The 18,624-nt window shown below is 44.0% G+C and overlaps 1 long non-coding RNA gene and 1 other non-coding gene across 2 annotated transcripts; one reads left to right on the top strand and one right to left on the bottom strand.

The window, feature by feature from the left end:
* Positions 1-6,289: 6,289 nt before the first annotated feature.
* LOC125411972 (uncharacterized) lies at positions 6,290-15,018 on the bottom strand. Its single transcript, XR_007235434.3, has 2 exons — positions 14,535-15,018; positions 6,290-6,518 (listed from the first exon to the last, which is right to left on the bottom strand). It is a non-coding gene; the product is annotated as an uncharacterized LOC125411972 (long non-coding RNA).
* Trnak-cuu (transfer RNA lysine (anticodon CUU)) lies at positions 9,938-10,010 on the top strand. The gene has a single exon. It is a non-coding gene; the product is annotated as a tRNA-Lys (tRNA).
* Positions 15,019-18,624: the final 3,606 nt, after the last annotated feature.

Below are 18,624 nucleotides of genomic sequence, written 5' to 3'. Positions count from 1 at the left end.
AGCAGCCTCCCAGTTCCCACTCAGAGCCACCCGAGAGCACAGAAATCCCATTAAACCTTGATATTTTTTAATTTGGATTGTTGTGATTTGGCTTGATTGGGATTTTTGCATCTGCAGAGAGCTCGCGTTAGGTAAAATTCCTAACAGAGGCATTGATTTAGGGCCACTTTTCTCAGGAACTTTTCTCAGGAAATGGTGAGAACCTCGCCCGAGCTCCGAAGGACCCTGAAGTTTTCGGTTCCTGCAGTTCAAACGTATCACGGTAGGGGGCAGCACAGGCAGGTGGAGGTGAGAAAATGAGACCAGAGCAGGAGTGCTGAAGAACGTTCAAGTCTTTGTAAGGCTCCCCACCCCCCACCCCCGACACCCGGCACTACTCCAGGGGCTGGCAAAGACAGATGGAGGTGGTGTGTACGGAAAGGAGCGGGACTGAGAGAAAAGTCACAGGCCTAGGCATCAGGAGACAGCGTCTCACCGCCTTTGTTTCTTATTTAACATGTAATGTGAATTGACGCTTTTTTTTTCCCCTCTGAGCCTACCTCTCTCTGAGATACCTAAGTCAGAATCAGTGATTTTTTTCCCCAAACTCAACTTTGTTTTAATTCTTTGAGTCTTGATTTCTATACCTGACACTATGCTAGCTGTACAGTAACGTAGATTGCTTCTACGTCACGGCTACGTCACGGCATTTGCATCATGGGAAGTCACGATGGCAAAAGCCTGAAGCAGCTGGTCACATTGCAAGAATGCACACACACACACACACACACACACACACACACACACACACACACGGGAGGGGGGGGGCTGTGGCATGACTTCCCTTTCCTCCTGGCTCTAAAGACTCCACACAAATTTCAGGTTGCAAACAATTCAGCACTCGTTTCCAGAAGTACAGTCTTCAGCTTCCTGAGTAAGTGCTCTACCAACAAGCTACCTCCTCAGTCTGAGTTAAAACTCAGATTTCTAATACCTTTCTAGGTAAAGGACCGAGCCCAGTAATGGCTGTTCCTCAGAAGCCAATCTCATAGGCTCCTCTGGCCTCCTCGCCTGCCCATCTGGCTGCCCATCAGGCAGACCTGAACATCAGAGTTCTTAGAGTTGTATTTAAAATCCCTTTCAATCAGTCAAGAGATACTTCATAATGCCTCCAAATTGAAGATTTCGTTGAAAAACGTGTAACTGGACTGCATATAATAACCAGAGTGGAGAGAAAGATACCAGATTGCCTCCCCCACTATGGCTTCTGCCATACCTTAGCCATGTGACCTGGAACAATTCACCTAATAGCCTGCCCCAGACTTTCCTTACCCTCCCAATGATAATATGACCTTCCTCCTAGGACTACAATGAGACTGCTTGCTATGAAGACACGAGTGAGGTACCTAAGACGTGGACAGTGGAAAGCAGGTAATAGGAGACAGGACCGTGTGGAACTGGAGGGTTTGAATGCACCCGGGACTGCGGAGGAAGCCCAGCTCTGCCATTTGCTCACTGCAAGTTACTGGACAAAGCCTTTGAGTCATCTATGCTGAGGCCCTTGTAGTACTGGAAATGCCTCTGCATAATGGAGATCTCCAAGAGAGTAGTCATTAAAACATTGCTCGCTGCTGTTGACTGGCTTCCACAGCATTCTCAAGCTTGCTGCCCACCCCTTCTAAGGCTGGGGGATGGATATTGATCTGAATGACAAAGAGATTTTGCTAGGCACAATGGCATCATTGTGAGCTATGGGGCTCACAATTTCCTTTCTGACCTTTCAACCTGAAGGAATGCCATTCTGGGCCTGGGTGGTAAGGCGTGGGAGCCAGCCCAGAACTCTATCTGCCAGTCAATTGAGGGTGGACCGAGGAGGGACCAACCTGAAACATCCTTGTACAGCAATCTTCTTTTTGAATAGAAGAATCAGGGGCTCAGAATGGGAAAGAGAAGTGCCTGGTCCTCTAGAGCCAACTAAAGGTGGTGTGGAGGCCGCAGCCCAAACTTCCTGTGGATGCCTACTCACACCAGGGCTTACGTTCTCAAAGGACATTTTAAACATGTACACATCAGAAAATTATCCTTTTATCCAAATGAAGGTATGTATATTAGCAACGAATAGCCTAACAAAATGAAAAAGCAAACATTTATCTTGCAACTTAAATATTTATGGCACATCTAAACTCCTATAATATCGTTGTGGCCATTTTTGTTTGCTTTTTGTTTTCTGAGACAGGGTTTGTTTTGTGTACCACTGCCTGTCCTGGAACTCACTCAGTAGATCAGGTTGGCCTCAAACTAGGGGATCTCCCCGCCTCTGCTTCCCAAGTATTGTGATTAACACTGCCCAGCCCTCTTTCTTTTAAAATAACAATGTGGGGCTGGAGGGATGACTCAGCGGGTAGGAGGACTCCCTGCTCTTGAAGAGGACTCCAGTTCAGTTTCCAATGCCCAAATAAGGCGATTCACAGCCTCCCACAACTCCAGTTCCAGGGGATTTGATGCCCTTTTCGGGCATCCTCAGGTTCCTGAAGACGTGTGGCACACATGAACTCACAAAAACACACAGACATAAATTTTAAAAAAAATCATAAATCTTCTTTAAAAATAAAAATAACAGGTTTAACTGGGTGGTGGTGCTGCACACCTTTAATCCCAGCAGAGGCAGGCAGATCTCCATGAGTTCAAGGCGAGCCTGGTCTACAGAGTGACCCGGTCTTCAAAAACCAAACTAAACAAATAAATAATGAACTTAGGGCGGACAAGGTAAGTAGGTAGTTGCCTGCTGCCAAATCGGATGATCCAAGTTTGAGCTCCAGGACCCACATGATGGAAGAGCAGAACTGACTCTCAGAGTTGTCTTCTGACTGCCACATGACACAACCATTCCCCATACACAAAATAAATAAATCATTTAAAATGTAATAAGCAGGGGCTGGAGAGATGGCTCAGAGGTTAAGAGCATTGCCTGCTCTTCCAAAGGTCCTGAGTTCAATTCCCAGCAACCACATGGTGGCTCACAACCATCTGTAATGAGGTCTGGTGCCCTCTTCTGGCCTTCAGGCATACACACAGACAGAATATTGTATACATAATAAATAAATAAATAAATAAATAAATATTTAAAAAAAAATAAAATGTAATAAGCAGCCTGTATTAGTTACCTGTCTATGACTGTGATAAAACACCATATCTAAGGCAGCTTATAAAAGACTTAGTGTTCCAGGTGGTTAGAATCCATGATAGTGGACCAAAGGCAAGGTGGCAGGAACAAAGGAGAGTTTATGTCTCAAATGAACCACAATCTGGAAGTAGAAAGTGTACTGGGCATGGCATTTGACTTTTGGAGCCTCAAAGCCCACCTCCAATGATACACCTCCTTCAACAAGGCCACACATCCTAATCCTTCTTAAATGATTCCACCAACTGGGGACCAAGTATTGAAACATATGAGTTTTGAGGTCATTCTCATTTTAATGACCACATAATCTTAAAAATAAATAAAAACAAGTTGGGTTGTGGTGGCTCATACCTTTAATCCCAGCACTCGTGAGACAGAGGCAGATTCATTGCTGTGAACTCAAGGTCAACCTGGTCTAGAGAAAGAATTCCAGGACAGTCAGAGTTACACAGAGTTACACATGTCTCAACAAACAAACAAATATATATGTATGTGTGTGCATGTGTGTGTATTAACAGATATAACCAGAAGTGAAGGCGCACATGGTCCCATGGTTCTGAGATGCCCATGGTCCCATCACAGGTAAAGCCCAGAGTTTGAAACCAGGGTGGGCAACATAGTGAAAGCCTATTTCAGAAAAAAAAATCACAAAATTAGCCCTTTTAAACTGTACCATTCTGTGTGCGTTCATATATGTGCATGTGCAAACCATAGCGTTCTATGTGCAGTCATATGTGTGCATGTGCAAAATGTATCATTCTATGTGCATTCATATATGTGCATGTGCAGGTTGCACAGCAGGAAAGGGGCTCCTGAGAGGGGAAGAAGAGATCTGAAGGGAAGTAGAAAATAGAGAAGGTGATGGAGTGTATGGAGTGTGAAAGAAGGAGAAACTAACAAGAGAGGGGGAGGAGCAAAGGGAAGGGCCATACGGGAGAGGAAGGAGAGCAAAATATAATTGCACATATGTGTGAAGATGCCATGATGATGCCCAATACTTCTAACAAAGAAAAAGAAAGGGTGCAGACATTGGAAAAATGGTTTAGTTGTTAAAAACACTTACTGCTTTTCAGAAGACCCAGGTTTGGTTTCCAGCACCCACACGGTAGGTCATAACCATCCCTAACTCCTGTCCCAGGGGATCAGACATCCTCTTCTGAACTCCTCAGGTACCAGTGATATGTGTGGTGCACATACGTGTATGCAGCCAGAACACTCATGCACATAAAATAAAATAAATAGTTCAGAAAGAGTGACTGATGTGACTCTGAACCTTGGGGGTTTTAGGTCAGTGTCTTGGGGTACTTTCTACAGCACAGCAGAGAGTTGATGATGAATCAGAAGAGAGCACAATCAACTGTGGATGCCCAGGGACAAGTCGCTGGAGGAGAGGACCACCCAAGACTGAAAACCACAAGCCTCGGGCTGGAGAGATGGCTCAGAGGTAAAGAGCACTGGCTATTCTTCCAGAGGTGCTGAGTTCAATTCCCAGCAACCACATGGTGGCTCTCAGCCATCTGTAATTTGATCTGGTCCCCTCTTCTGGCATGCAGATAGAACCTGTATAAATAATAAATAAATTAAAGTAAAAAAAAAAAAAACAAAACTACGAGCCTCATCTACCTGAGCTCTGAGGCACCCGGAGATAGACAGTAAAACCTTCCTGGAGTGCGTGTCTCCTGACCACTAAGAAAGGACAGGAGGGATGCATACCCAAAGGATGGAAAAGTGTTCAGTCTCCAGGAAACTTCAGAGTATATGGGGACTTTACCTGCTAAATAGCAATGCTTCCGCTAGCCCCACCCTCCCTAATACCATGCTCTGACAGTTTTATATCAGGGAAGCATACCAGGGGAGGAGTCAAATAACTGGGAAAGAAGAGTGCCCACTAGTGGGATGCCAAAAGCCCAGATGATTTTCCTTATATTCAGCACTAGTCAGCTGACTATTCAGCACTAGTCACTCAGATGACTTTGTCTGCCTCCCTTTCTGATAGACAGAGCCATCATGTCCGAAGGATGTCGATACTTATGGGGGATGCCACTACTATACTTGCCAACTAGATGGGGAGGGACAGGTATGCTCAAGGTCATTTTGATCACAAAAAGGGAAAATCCACTTTTCTTTTTTTTTTTTTTTTAAGATTTATTTATAAAGTGTTCTGCCTGCATATATGTCCATGGGCCAGAAGAGGGCACCAGATCTCATGATGGATGGTTGCGAGCCGGGTGCGCAGCCTTTGCTCTTAACTGCTGAGCCATTTCTCCAGGCCAGATCCATTGTTCTAATAGAGAATGATAGTTAAGTACCTTCCTCATCAACCATGTGGTATACACATTGCAGACCCTTGGCGTGACTGATGCACAGGGGTAATGGACAAATACTATCAAGGTGGCCTCCCCTTCCCTAGATACCACTCTGCTGATTTTCACATCCTCTGACAGCTTGTACCTGCAGCTAAACCTGTGCTAGGAATTGAACTCAGGTCCTCTGGACTGAGCCATCTCTCCAGCACCACTAAACCAGTTTTAACTCATCATAACATTGCTCTACAGGAAAGCAAATGGAGAAACAAATAAGATCAAACACATCACCAGGCGGTGGTGACATACGCCTTTAATCCCAGCACTCAGGAGGCAGAGGCAGGTGAATCTCTGAGTTTGAGGCCAGCCTGGTTATAAAAGTTAGTTCCAGGACAGGCACCAAAACTACACAGAGAAACCCTGTCTCAAAAAACCAACAAAATAAAAACAAACAAACGTATCAACAATGTCCTGGAGTCTATACACTCAATATGCTGTGCTTCTAGCACCTGCCCCCTACTTGCAGCAGTACCCACAAACCACTAACAGTGTCGGCCAAGAGAGATGGCATCTACCTGGACCTTCATGATATTTCCCTCTTTGACCAAATACCTACTTTACCCCTCCATCTTTCTCTCCAGCTTATACCTCCAGACCACCAATGTACTGTCAATCAAACCATTACCAGTTTAACCTGTACACCACCTCCTTTCTTCCTTCGGTGTAAGGGAAAGATAGCCCCCGTATAGACAACCCGCTGCCAGGATTCTGTAGCCCTGATGTGATTATTCCACAGGTTTATCTACGCGAGGAAGAAGAGGCACCATTGCTGCTACAAACTAGATGACTGCGAGAGACAGCCTTTCCTTTACTGGTAGGAATAGAAACTTGTCTTGTCGTCTCTCTTGGATCTACCGGGCCTGTAAACAAAGGCTGTCATCCAGACGTGTCATCTGACTGAGGACTCCAGAGGCAAACTCGATCAGGCAATGACATCCACTACTGACAGTTCTGGATCCCTCCAGGGACAGATTGGCTCTCTTGCTGGGGCTATGCTGGAAAACAGAAGAGCACTGGATCTAATAACTGCTGACACAGAGGGACTTGCTTGGCATTAGGGGAGAAATGTTTCTATGTAAATGAGTCAAATGAAGTTGAAACTAATATCAATACCCTCAAAAACTCCACAAAGACTTGCTCTCAAAATTCTAGCCCTTAGAGCAACTTAGCAGATTCAATAACCCCTTGTCTTCCTGACTCCTACCCTTTATCACTCCTCCAATCATGCTATGTTTTATTTTTATGCTTTGCCCCCTGCCTATTCAGTTCCTCCAATTGTAGATCACCACCATTGCTAAAATCACCACCAAGTCATGGTTCACTGCCTGGTCTCTTCCGATGCAGATGATAGGTTCCTCAGGACTTATAACACCTTTCCATGATAAAATAAAAGAAAGAGATTGGGAGGCCGCGCTCATCAGAGGTTGCAGTCTACCGTAGCTTAGCAGGTGTCCCCGGGCTTGGAACAATATGGCAGACTCCCTCCCTCTACAGTTGGGAGGGCGTGTGGTGGTGGGTGGTGTTCTACTCTCTACCTAACCTTATCTGGAGGATGTCTCTAGGTCAAAGGTCTAACTTATCTCAAGAATGTCAGGCAGTGGTGGTACACACCCTTTAATCCCAGCACTTGGGAGGCACAGACAGGTGGATCTCTGTGAGTTTGAGGCCAGCCTGGTCTACAAGAGCTAGTTCCAGGACAGGCACCAAAGCTGGTACAACCCCTTTGGATGTCAGGGTGGCAATTTTCCAGAAAATTAGGAAACAATCTTCATCAAGACCCAGTAATACCACTTTTGGGTATATATCCAAAGGATGCTCAATCATGCCACAAGGACATGTGCTCAGTTATGTTTATAGCGGTTTTGTTTGTCATAGCCAGAACCTGGAAACAACCTAAATGCCTCTCAATCGAAGAATGGATAAGAGAAATATGGTACATTTACGCAATGGAGTACTACACAGCAGAAAAAAAATAAAGACAGCTTGAATTTTGCAGGAAAATGGATGGAGCTAGAAAACATTATTTTGAGTGAGGTAACACAGACACAGAAAGACAATTATCACATATCAAATATCACATATTATCACATATCAAATATCACCTATCATCATAGGTGGTTTTTAAAACATAAAGCAAAGAAAGCCAGCCTACAAACTACAATCCCAGAGAACTTAGACAACAATGCAGACACTAAGAGAGACTTACATAGATCTATCTACATGGGGAGTAGAAAAAAACAAAAACTCCTGAGTAAACTGGGAGCATGGGGATTTGGGGGAGGATTGAAGGGGAGAGGAGAGAGAGAGAGGGGAGCAGAGAAAAATGTAGAGCTCAATAAATATCAATAAAATAAAAAAAGAATAACCCTTAAGCCAGTTCCCTGCTAATGCTTTCCCCCTACTGCCCACATGGTAAATGTTTTTTGGGGGTGGGGGGTGGTATTTGAGACAGAATTTCTCTGTGTTACAGCTCTGGCTTCTGGCTATCCTGGGATACGCTTTGTAGACAGGCTGGCCTCGAACTCACAGAGATCTGCCTGCCTCTGCCTCCAGAGTGCTGGGATTAAAGGCGTTCACCATGCCTAGCTAGTATTTTCACTTAAATGCAAGATGACATTTTACTAAGCAGTCTGCTCTCACTCAAACATCTATACCTTTCCACTTCAGCAATTCTTATCTCATCTTTCATATTCAAACTATCAAATATCTCCAGTCGATCCCCAAACCTTTCCATAACCAATCTGTCCAGGTCGATAGCTGTATGAAGATTGTGATCCTCTGGCTTTTTTTAAAATCTAGAAGACATCGTGGAAACGGACATCGTTCTGGGCTGGGGCTCTATGTTCCTCCGTGACAGTGCACTGCCTAGCATGCAGAAAGGTCTGTCTTTGATTTCCAGCACTGCCATCAAAACCCAAAGTGAGGCTAGATATGATGGCCCACGCCTTCAGTCCCAGCACTCAGAAGGCAGAGTAGCAAGCAGATCTCTGGCTCACAGTGAGTTCCCTTTCAAAAATCAAAAACAAGCCAGAAAGCAACAATTTTGTTTCCTCATTATATTGTTTTTCTATCCCATTTGTTCCCTTTTATTTCCTGTAGATGAGCAGTAAGATCTAAATGAGGATGGATCCAAATAAACTATTTCTTCCTTCCTTCCTTCCTTCCTTCCTTCCTTCCTTCCTTCCTTCTTCTCTGTCTCTCTCTCTCTCTCTCTCTCTCTCTCTCTCTCTCTTTCTGGTTTTTCTGAGACAGGGTTTCTCTGTGTAGCTTTGGAGCCTGTCCTGGAACTCCTGCTGTAGACCAGGCTGGCCTTGAACTCACAGAGATCCACCTGCCTCTGCCCCCACCCCGCAGTGCTGGGACATTTGCCACCACTGCCTGGCCCCAAGTAAACTGTTTCTGGTGACATTAAATAGCGTCATTCTTCTCAGTAAATATGTAAGTTACCATATATAACCGAGAATAAACTGTTGACCTTGTGTGGCGTCACTAATGACGATACATTATCTCACTGATGTTCTATTTCTAAATTAGGATGGTAAATTTAGCCTACGGGAATACGAATACTCAGTTAACCTACTGTTCCTGCCATGGTTTAAGCAGTTGGTACTTATATTTATGTATTTAGAAGGTGTTGTGTAGCTTTCCTTGGGATCCATGAACAAAAGTCTGTTTTGACGGGGCACAGGTCGACAGATTCATTGCACCCATTGAGTTCAGCTTGGTGAGTTTATTGGGGTTACTTGTAGGAGTGTGGGTGTGACCCAAAGCCCATCCCAGCTTGGTGAGGACTCAGGAAAGCATGGTTGGAGCTCTCTGGGAAACGAAGGACCTTCTGGTCCTTCTTTCTAAGCTTCCTGAGCCTTGTATGTAGTTAGCTTCTTTTTCAAAAGTATTTTAAATTACAAGTGTGAGCACTCTCTCCTGCCACCATAGGGATCTCAGGGATGAAACTCAAGTCACCGGTTAGCAGGGGTTGGGAGTTCCCTTCAGCTGAACAGTGTCACCAACTCTTAGAACCTGCGAGGTGCTCGGGTTCGCCCGGGCTTTGGTCCGGAGCTGCTTTGGGGCCGCGCCGAGCACACGCCCAGCTCCTGGCTGCGCGGGAAACTTCTGGTTGACTGACACCCAAACCCGCAGGAGGCCAGCTTCCTTCCCCTGCTTTACCTCAGAGAATAGGAGATTCTGACCGCTAGAGGGCCGTTTACACATTTTCTTAATCAACAAAAGTTTGGGCTCCTGGCCGCAGAAACAAAATATAATTTGTTTCGTAAGATATTTAAAAAAAGAGAGAGAAAAGAAGAAAAAGAAAAAAGAAAGCTCGGAAAAGGTATTTTAATATATGATACTACTTGAAGCAAACTAAAATAATGTCATTCCTTTGGGTGTGCCTGGAAAAGAGTTGTCCCTAACTGCCCGGCTAGCTCAGTCGGTAGAGCATGGGACTCTTAATCCCAGGGTCGTGGGTTCGAGCCCCACGTTGGGCGGTTCAGTTTTCACTTTTCCAGATCTACTTGTCAAACAATCCAGTTCTAAAACAACCATACAGATGAAGCTGGTGTGGAAATACAGCATTAGTAATGGCGTGTTTCAGTGGATAAAGGAACATTTACTCAACAGGGTCTAAGGTTCGTTATTCTGTCCCTGGAGCCCTCGTGGTTGAAAGGACAGAAATAAGAAAGACTTAAACGAAAAGCAGCAGAAATCCTAAAAGGCTATTCCGCCTGTAATTTTTTTCTTTTTCTTTTTCCTGTTTTTTTTTTTGTTTGTTTGTTTTGTTTTTTGTTTTTTTCGAGACAGCGTTTCTCTGTAGCTTTGGAACCTGTACTGGAACTAGTTCTTGTAGACCAGGTTGGGCTTGAACTCACAGAGATCCGGCTGCCTCTACCTCCTGAGTGCTGGGATTAAGGGCGTGTGCCACCACCGCCCAGCGGTAAACCTTTTATTTCTATTTCAATGTTCTGTTTAAGGGCGGTCTGAAGTGAAACGGTAACGAGAGTACCGTGATGTGAAAAATTAATGAAATCACAGAGTTCACTAACATTGCGTAAGTGATCTTTATTTTTCATTTAATTCTGTCTGTGGTTTTGAAGGTTGATTTGGAGAGCAGTGCCAATATCTTTCTAAACTACTATAAAATGGCATTGACTGCGCGGCTGTGGATCTCTGTCTATTCAAGGCCAACTTGGTCTACTAGAGCTAGTTCAAGAACAGGCTCCAAAGCTACAGAGAAACCCTGTCTTGAAAACAAACAAACAAACAAGCAAACAAAAAAGCAAGATTGCATTGACAATACGCAATCAGCCACTATTAGGTGTTTTTGTTGTTGTTGTTGTTGTTGTTATTGCTTTTTAATCACCTTTTCTTTTTATTAAAGTTAGTGATTGAAATTGCAATATCTTTTGTCATTTTAGAGGTCCCTTTCTTTATAGATTTTTCCCAAAACAATTCCCATTGAGTAAAATGTTGCTTTTAAATTGACAGTTCCAAGTTCTTAAATATTTTCAGTCATCCTTCAGCGATTCTTTTTTGTTTTGTTTTTAGTGTTTCAAGACAGGGCTTCTCTGTGTGGCCCTGACTGTCCTGGAACTCTGAACTCATGCTTGAGACCAGACTGAGCTCAAACTCACAAAAATCCACCTGTTTCTGCTGTGCTGGGGTTAAAGGCGCACACCACCACTGCTCATTTCCCTTAGCACTTCTTAAATGTCCTCCACAGTTAATTTACTTTGTTATCATCAATTCAAAATACGGTTTCAGATTTCGAAAGACAAAACCTGGACAGTTGCCTGAAATCACCAAGCCCGGTGTTGCAAAATAACAAAGAACAAAGCAAGGAGGAGGAGGGGGAGGAGAGCAAAGAGGGGAGGAAGATACTCCGAGAGTCTGGTTACGGAAATGCTCAGACTCTAGGTGATCAGAGGAATGGAATTTTCCAGGACAGCAGAGAAGCAGCAAGCTGTAAACTAAGGATGAGAACACAGTGAAAATCCCATACATCTCTTTAGTACAAATCAGTGTAATAGACAGAAGTGTATGTCTGGCCAACCTTCCCCCACTCCTGTCCCTAATCCCCACAATCTCAGAAAGTCACTTTATTTAGAAATAGTGTCATGGATAGATGGAATTAGTTTGGATGAAGTCAGGGCAGGCTCCAAATTCAGTATGACCGACCGCTGGCCTCAACACAAAGGAGAAATCTGGCAAAGACATCCCTTCAGACAAATGGGACATCTGTGAAGATGAAGGCAGAGAACGCAGCGTAGTTTCCATGAATTAAGGAACTCCAAATACTATCAGCGAACTACCAGAGGCTTGGGGAGACTCATGCAATGGATTCTGTGTCCTTATCCTCAGAAAATCAACACTATCAACACCTTCATTCCAGCCCCTAAACTGTGAAAACATCCATTTCTCTTGACCTAGCTCTAGTATTTTGTTCTAGATGCTGCTGGAAATGAATATAATCTGCATTCTAGTTGGTTAGTAATTTTGATTTCAAATTTATTCTGTTCTGAAGTATCTCCTAAACGAAATAGAGAAACTAAATGTCATCCTCCTTCTCAAAAGGTTCATGGTTCTACTAGTGCAGCCAGGCCACAGGTCTCCCAGCATCAACATTTGTTTTGTTTTTTTCAAGAATATAAACTGGGCAGTGGTGGCTTATGCCTTTGATCCCAGTACTCAGGGAGGCAGAGGCAGGCAGATCTCTGTGAGTTCGAGGCTAGCTTGATCTACAGAGTTCCAGGACAGTCAGAGATAAACAGAGAAACCCTGTCTCGAAAAACCAAAAAACAAAAACAAAATAAAAGCAAACAAACAAGAATATAAAGGCTTATTTGTCTTTCTTGCTCCCTAGTTCCATCACTACAGACCTAACTGATCCGTTCTTATTTATTTATTTATTTATTTATTTATCTTAAAGACACAGTTTCACTACACTACCTGGGCAGGCCCACCTCAGCTTTCTGAGTTCTCTGCTAGACAGAGACATCCTAATTGCATTAAATACCTGGCCCTTCTTTAGATGTTGATTTGATATGTATGAGGCAGTCAGGAAATCTAAACATTGACTAAATAAAAGACATAAAGAAAATGTACTAATAGTGTGTGGAGGGAAAGGTTTCAGAGTTATAGTTAATATTATAGAATGAATATAGACATGTTATCTTCGAATTGTGTGTAAATATCTTTTGTGGAGGAAGGAAGAAGGGGTACTTAAGAAACAAGATTGGGTACATGTTAATAACTGTAGAAGTTGAGTGGTGGATACACCCTGGTTCCTCATGAGTTTAATCTAGTTCTTGTGTTTGTTAATGTGGTGGTGGAGCAGGGGTTGCTGGGGTTTGAAACCAGGACTTAGTATAAACTACCTTCCCCCACCTTCTTAAAACTTGCTTTGTGACAAGGTCTCACTGTGGAGTTCTAGCTGGCCTGAAAATTGCTATATAGACAAGGCTGTATCAGAGTCTTACTCACTTTTCCACTGCTGTGACAGAGTGCCATGACCAAGGCACCTTATAAAAGAAAATGTTTTGAGCCAGGCCATGGTGGCTCAAGCCTTTAACCCCAGTACTCGGGAGGCAGAGGCAGTTGGATCTCTGTGGGAATTGCTACCCCGAGTTATATCTCCCTGCCCCCATTTGAGGTGCTTATCTGCAAAGAATCTTAACTTCCCTCTGCTCCTGGAGTTGGATGAGGAAGTTTGAGTGCACGTGATTATTCCTTGATCCCTGCTGGGGTCAGGTGACAGTCCCTACTGGGGACAGGTGAAGGTGGAGTGCATGTGATCAGTCCTTGACCTCTACTGGGGTCAGGTAAGAGTTCCTCCTTGGGTCAGGTGACAGTCCCTTCGCAGCCCCTTCCCCATTTGGTGCCATGGTATAAAAGCTAGCCCCAGCAGAACAATAAACAAGCTGCTGTTTCACCTCAACCTCGTGCTCTGTGGATTTTATTCAACCTGGACACCCTCCGCCGACACTCGTGGTTCCAGACCGTGCTGGCGCGGTAGATCTCTGTGAGTTCGATGCTAGTCTGGTCTACAGGAGCTAGTTCCCAGATAGCTAGGACTGTTACACAGAGAAACCCTGTCTGTTTGCAGGGGGGGGGGGATTAATCAGGCCTTTCAGAGGAGTAGACATGACAGCAAAGCAAAGGCACCTAGGCAGAAAGAGCTGAGCGCTCACACCTCGATAAGAAAACAGGATGCAGAGAGGCACACTGACAATGGTGTGAGTCTTTTGAAACCTCATATCCTACCCCTGGTGACACCCCTCCTCCAACAACACCACACCTCCTAATCCTTTCCAACATTTCCACCAATGGAGGTGGGCACCACCAAGTATTCAAACATATGAATCTATGGAAGGCATTATCATTCAAACCACCACAAACAGGGACCACACTTTGGCCAACACTGCTTAGTTATGCATACCTACTTAAATTTTTTCATTACATATTAATTTTGTGTATGTGTATGTGTTGTGTGCCTGTGTGTGTGTGTGTGTGTGTGTGTGTGTGTGTGTGTTAGAGAGAGGGAGAGGTAAAAGGAGAGGGCATGCCACAATAGCGTGCATTTGGAGGTCAGAGGATAATGTTTGGCAACAGCTGTCTCTCTGCTTCCACCATATGGGTCCCAGAGAGAGACCAAGCTCAGGTTGTCAGGCTTGGCTTTTACACACTGAATCATCTCAGTGCCCCAGTTACACTATGTGCGTCTCTTGTCCTCTCCATAAACCCAAACCTCATGTCAGAATCCTGAAGATAAACTGGGAGAGGGTGCTAATGGAACACATAATTTGTTCCTTTCCCAGTGTAGCCACACTGCTTAGCATTAAATAGCTTTTCTCTGCTTTTTACTACTATGTGTCTGTTAAGCTGACCTATTGAGAATAGGCTAAGCCTGGCTTGTTAGAGCAGCCAGGCCCCAAGCTCTGATACTGACTACTCAAGTAATATCACCTAGCATTCAAAAGCAAAAAGGGCTTTACCCTCTTTATCCCAGTAATTACCTCTCATCACCAATGGCAGGACAACCAGGCATCGTGGCATTCTCAAGGGACACAAAGAGAACCATGTATGTTCATGTCTGTGGAGGGCCGCAACCACATTCTCCATCGCTTCTAGGGACAAAGGTAGAGATTGACCTCTGTGACCTCAAGGTGTGGTGGTACACGCCTATAGTCCTGATGCCTGGGAGGCAGAGGCAGATTAACCTCTGTGACCTCAAGGTGTGGTGGTACACGCCTTTAGTCCTGATGCCTGGGAGGCAGAGGCAGATTGACCTCTGTGACCTCAAGGTGTGGTAGTACACGCCTTTGGTCCCAATGCCTGGGAGGCAGAGACAGGCAGATCTCTGTGAGTTCAAGGTGTTGTAGCACACGCCTTTAATCCCAGCGCATGTGCTTGGTAATTTACTACTGCTGCGTCCCTGCCTACTTCCGAGGCATCATCTGGGATAATGGGCAGCGGACCAATCCAAGAGTGACACGTCAGAAGCGAGGACTGTTTCCTTTATAAGGGCTGGGTTCCCCTCATTCTGGGTCTCCACCATGTAAGCTTATGCTCTCCCTCTCAAGACGCATTAAAGCTTTGCTGCAGAAGGATCCTAAGTGTCCCGCGTCGTTCTTGCAGGCGAGACGGTAGCGCGGGACACATGTCAAATTTGGGTATGGTGGCACATGACTATAATTCTATCATTCAGTAACTGGAGGCAAGGGAATGAGCCTCGCTGATGCAGTTGGTTTGACACGAGTATGGAATACGGGAGACCCTATCTCAAAGATAAAATAAGGGCTATGGAGGTGGCTCAATGGATAAAGTGCTTGATGACCTCAGTTCAAATCCACAGAACCCACAGAAAGCAGGAGGTGGGGTTGAGTGGCTGAAATCCCAACATTCCTATGCCTGATCCTCAGGTCTTGAGACTCTGCAGTGGCATGTGATGTGGGATGTTTTTCTGTATGCTGTGAATAAGTCTTATTACCATTGGTTAATAAAGAAGTTGGTTTGGCCAATAGCCAGGCAAATAGAGCCAGGCAGGAAATCCAAACAGAAATACAGGGGAAAAAGGGCAGAGTCAGAGAGATGACAACAGTTGCTGGAGAAGATGGGAGGTGACAAGGCACGAGCCTCATGGTAAAATATAGAGTAATAGAAATAGGTTTAATTTAAGTTGTAAGAACTAGTTAAAAATAAACCTGCGCCAAAAGGTCAAACAGTTTGTAATTAATATTAAGCCTCAGAAGGGTTATTTGGGAACTGAAGGGCAGGAGAGAAACCTTCAGTTAGTTATAGGCATGCATGTGTCTCCACTGACATATACAACACAAAATGTATATATGTGTATACAGATGGATAAACAAATACATTTATAAAATCAAAGTCATGTCAGACATTTCTAACAGCTCAGGCTTTTAGAATTTGAATGTCAGGGGCTGGAGAGATGGCTCAGCAGTTAAGAGCACAGGCTGATCTTCCAGAGGTCCTGAGTTCTATTCCCAGCCACCACATGGTGGTTCACGACCATCTGTAATAAGGTATGGTGCCTCTTCTGGCCTGCAGACGCACATGCAGACTGAATACTGTATCTATAGTAAATAAATATGCAAAAAAGAATTTGAATGTCATAAACAAATACTTTTACCACCATTAACAGGGTGTGTGTTGTGTATACTTTGTGCCACAGAATCCTCCTCCAATCCCAGTGGCAGTCAATTGAGCCAATGAGCTCTTTTCTTATAATGTTTTCAGCTATATAGAACAAAAAGCATAAGATTATAAAAGTAAATAATTTTGTAAAAATAAAGCTATCAATACTTAAACATATGGTAGGTACATGCTTTAGCAGTACTCTATTAAATAACAGGATCTAGGTCAGGTCTAATAGGAAAAAAAATTCAAGATCTGCTTTATTCTTAACTATGTGACTATGTGTGTGTCCATGCATGAGAATGCAGATGCCCTGAGACGCTAGAGGCATCAGATCCTCCGGGAGCTGTCGTTACAGGTGGTTAAGAGTTGTCTGACAACAGCTCAGAAAGGATCTTGGATCCTCTGCAATAGCAGCGCATGTTCTTAACCACTGAGTCATCTCTCTAGCCTCAAGCACAGTCATTTTAAAGCAGTGATGAACGTAAATGGTGTTTCTGAAATGTACACAAGCACTGTAATGTGTGTAATGTTGGATAAGAAAGCAGCCTAATTTCTGCTGGCAGAAACGTCGCAGGTGCTGTGAACTGGCATGGCCTATCATCTTCATTCGATTTTATATTTTAAAGTATTTTTTTTATTTTATTAACAACTTTATTACATTTACTTGCTGTGTGGTTGTGTGGGGGCACCTGTGCCAGTATATATGTGTGTGTGTGCGTGTGTGTGTGTATGTGTGATAATAAGATTCAATTCTTTCCTTCTACCATGTGGAACCTGAGATCAAACTCAGATCATCAGGCTTGGAGGCAAGACTTTTTTTTAATCTTCTAAGCCATCTCATTGACCCTGTCTTCACGTATTTGTTTATTTGTCTGTCTGTTTATTTTTATTAATTTTTTTGTTTTGTGCTTGAGTGTTCTGTCTTCCCATGTATGTTTGTGAACTACACAGAGACCAGAAGGGGACATTAGAACTCCTGGTACTGGAGTTATAGGTAGTTGTGAGCTGCTATGTGGGTCCTGGAAATTGAACCCAGGTCCTCTGCAAGAGCAACAAGCTCTTTGAATGGCTGAGCCATCTCTCCAGTCCCACTGTCTCCATTTATACAGAAAGACTAAATTTTAGCTTGAGTTGGGAGATAACAGTTATGCCATGCCATTTTTTTGGCTCATGCAAATTAATGCACCATTGAGCTGAGAGTAATGGAGTGTTTGCCTAGAATGTGCAAGGCCCTGGGTTTGACAGCCAGTGCTAAGAAGAAAAGTCCCTATCCCCTTTGAACTGGGCTCATGGGCTTCTAGATTAAGCTCTTCTGATCTAATTTTTAAAAAGGGCACAACAAATAAAGGCTCTGGTCATGCCGACCAGAGACCCAAGTTCCAGTCCAGAACGCACATAAGGTGAGAGGAGAGAATCAACTCCACAAAGCTGTCCTCTGGCTTCCACGTGAATGGTGGCACTTGTGCCAGTACATACATCATGCACACATAATATTTTATAAAAGAGGGAGGGACTGTATTGATCATTCATTGGTTAAAAGCGCTTACTGCTTCTCTATGTGCAACTGGGGTTACTGTGAGCTGCCATGAAGGTGATGGGAATTGAACCCAGGTCTTCAACCCATGCTCTTAATTGATGAATCACTTCTCCAGTCCTCATAACAAAATATTTTTAAATGGTCATTAACATATTTTTGTTGAGCGGGCTAAATGGTTCAGGGGCTAGAGGAACCAGCTGCTAATGATGATGACCTGAGTTCACAGAACCCACATGACGAAAGGAGAGAACTGGCTCTTGCAAGCTGTCTTCTGACGGCCAACGTGTGCAGCACACATAATAAACAAACTTAAAATTTATTATTAAGGTGTAATATAGGTATGATAAAGTGCATTACATAAGGTGTACGGTTTGATGTGCTTAAAAATTCACATAATCACTATCATACAATATCTAAAAATCAAATATAGAACATTCCTAGCATCTCAAGATACCTTAGTGCCTCTTTTCTATCTATTTCCCTCTGCCTACCCTGGACATCCACTGCCTCCATTTCTAACCCATTGTTGGAAATCTTGTACCTTGCTTCTTTTACACGACACACTTCTGTTGTATTAAGAGCAGAGAGAGGAAACACCGTGTTTGGCAAGAATGTGGGAAAACAGGTATTTTCTAAGTTGCTGGTTGAAACGCAACCAGAGAAAGCCTTTCACAAAGTAGTTTAAAATTCAGAAGCTGGGTGTGGCAGCAAATGCCTCGCATGCCAGCAGCACGGAGGCAGAGACAGGCAAAACTCTGAGTTTGAGGTGAGCGTGGTCTGCAGAGCTAGTTCCAAAGCAGCCAGGGCTACACAGAGAAACCATGTGTTAAAAAAAAAAAAAAGCAACAGAAAGTTAGAGGCAGAATCTCAGGAATCAGAGTCAGGTAGCTTCTTGTGAGTTCAAGGCTGGG

This window comes from Myodes glareolus, chromosome 4, assembly GCF_982192425.1.
Source record: "Myodes glareolus chromosome 4, mMyoGla1.1, whole genome shotgun sequence".
NCBI lineage: Eukaryota > Metazoa > Chordata > Mammalia > Rodentia > Cricetidae > Myodes > Myodes glareolus.
The sequence above is the reverse complement of the archived record's forward strand: the minus strand, read 5'-3'. Positions and strand labels throughout refer to the sequence as shown.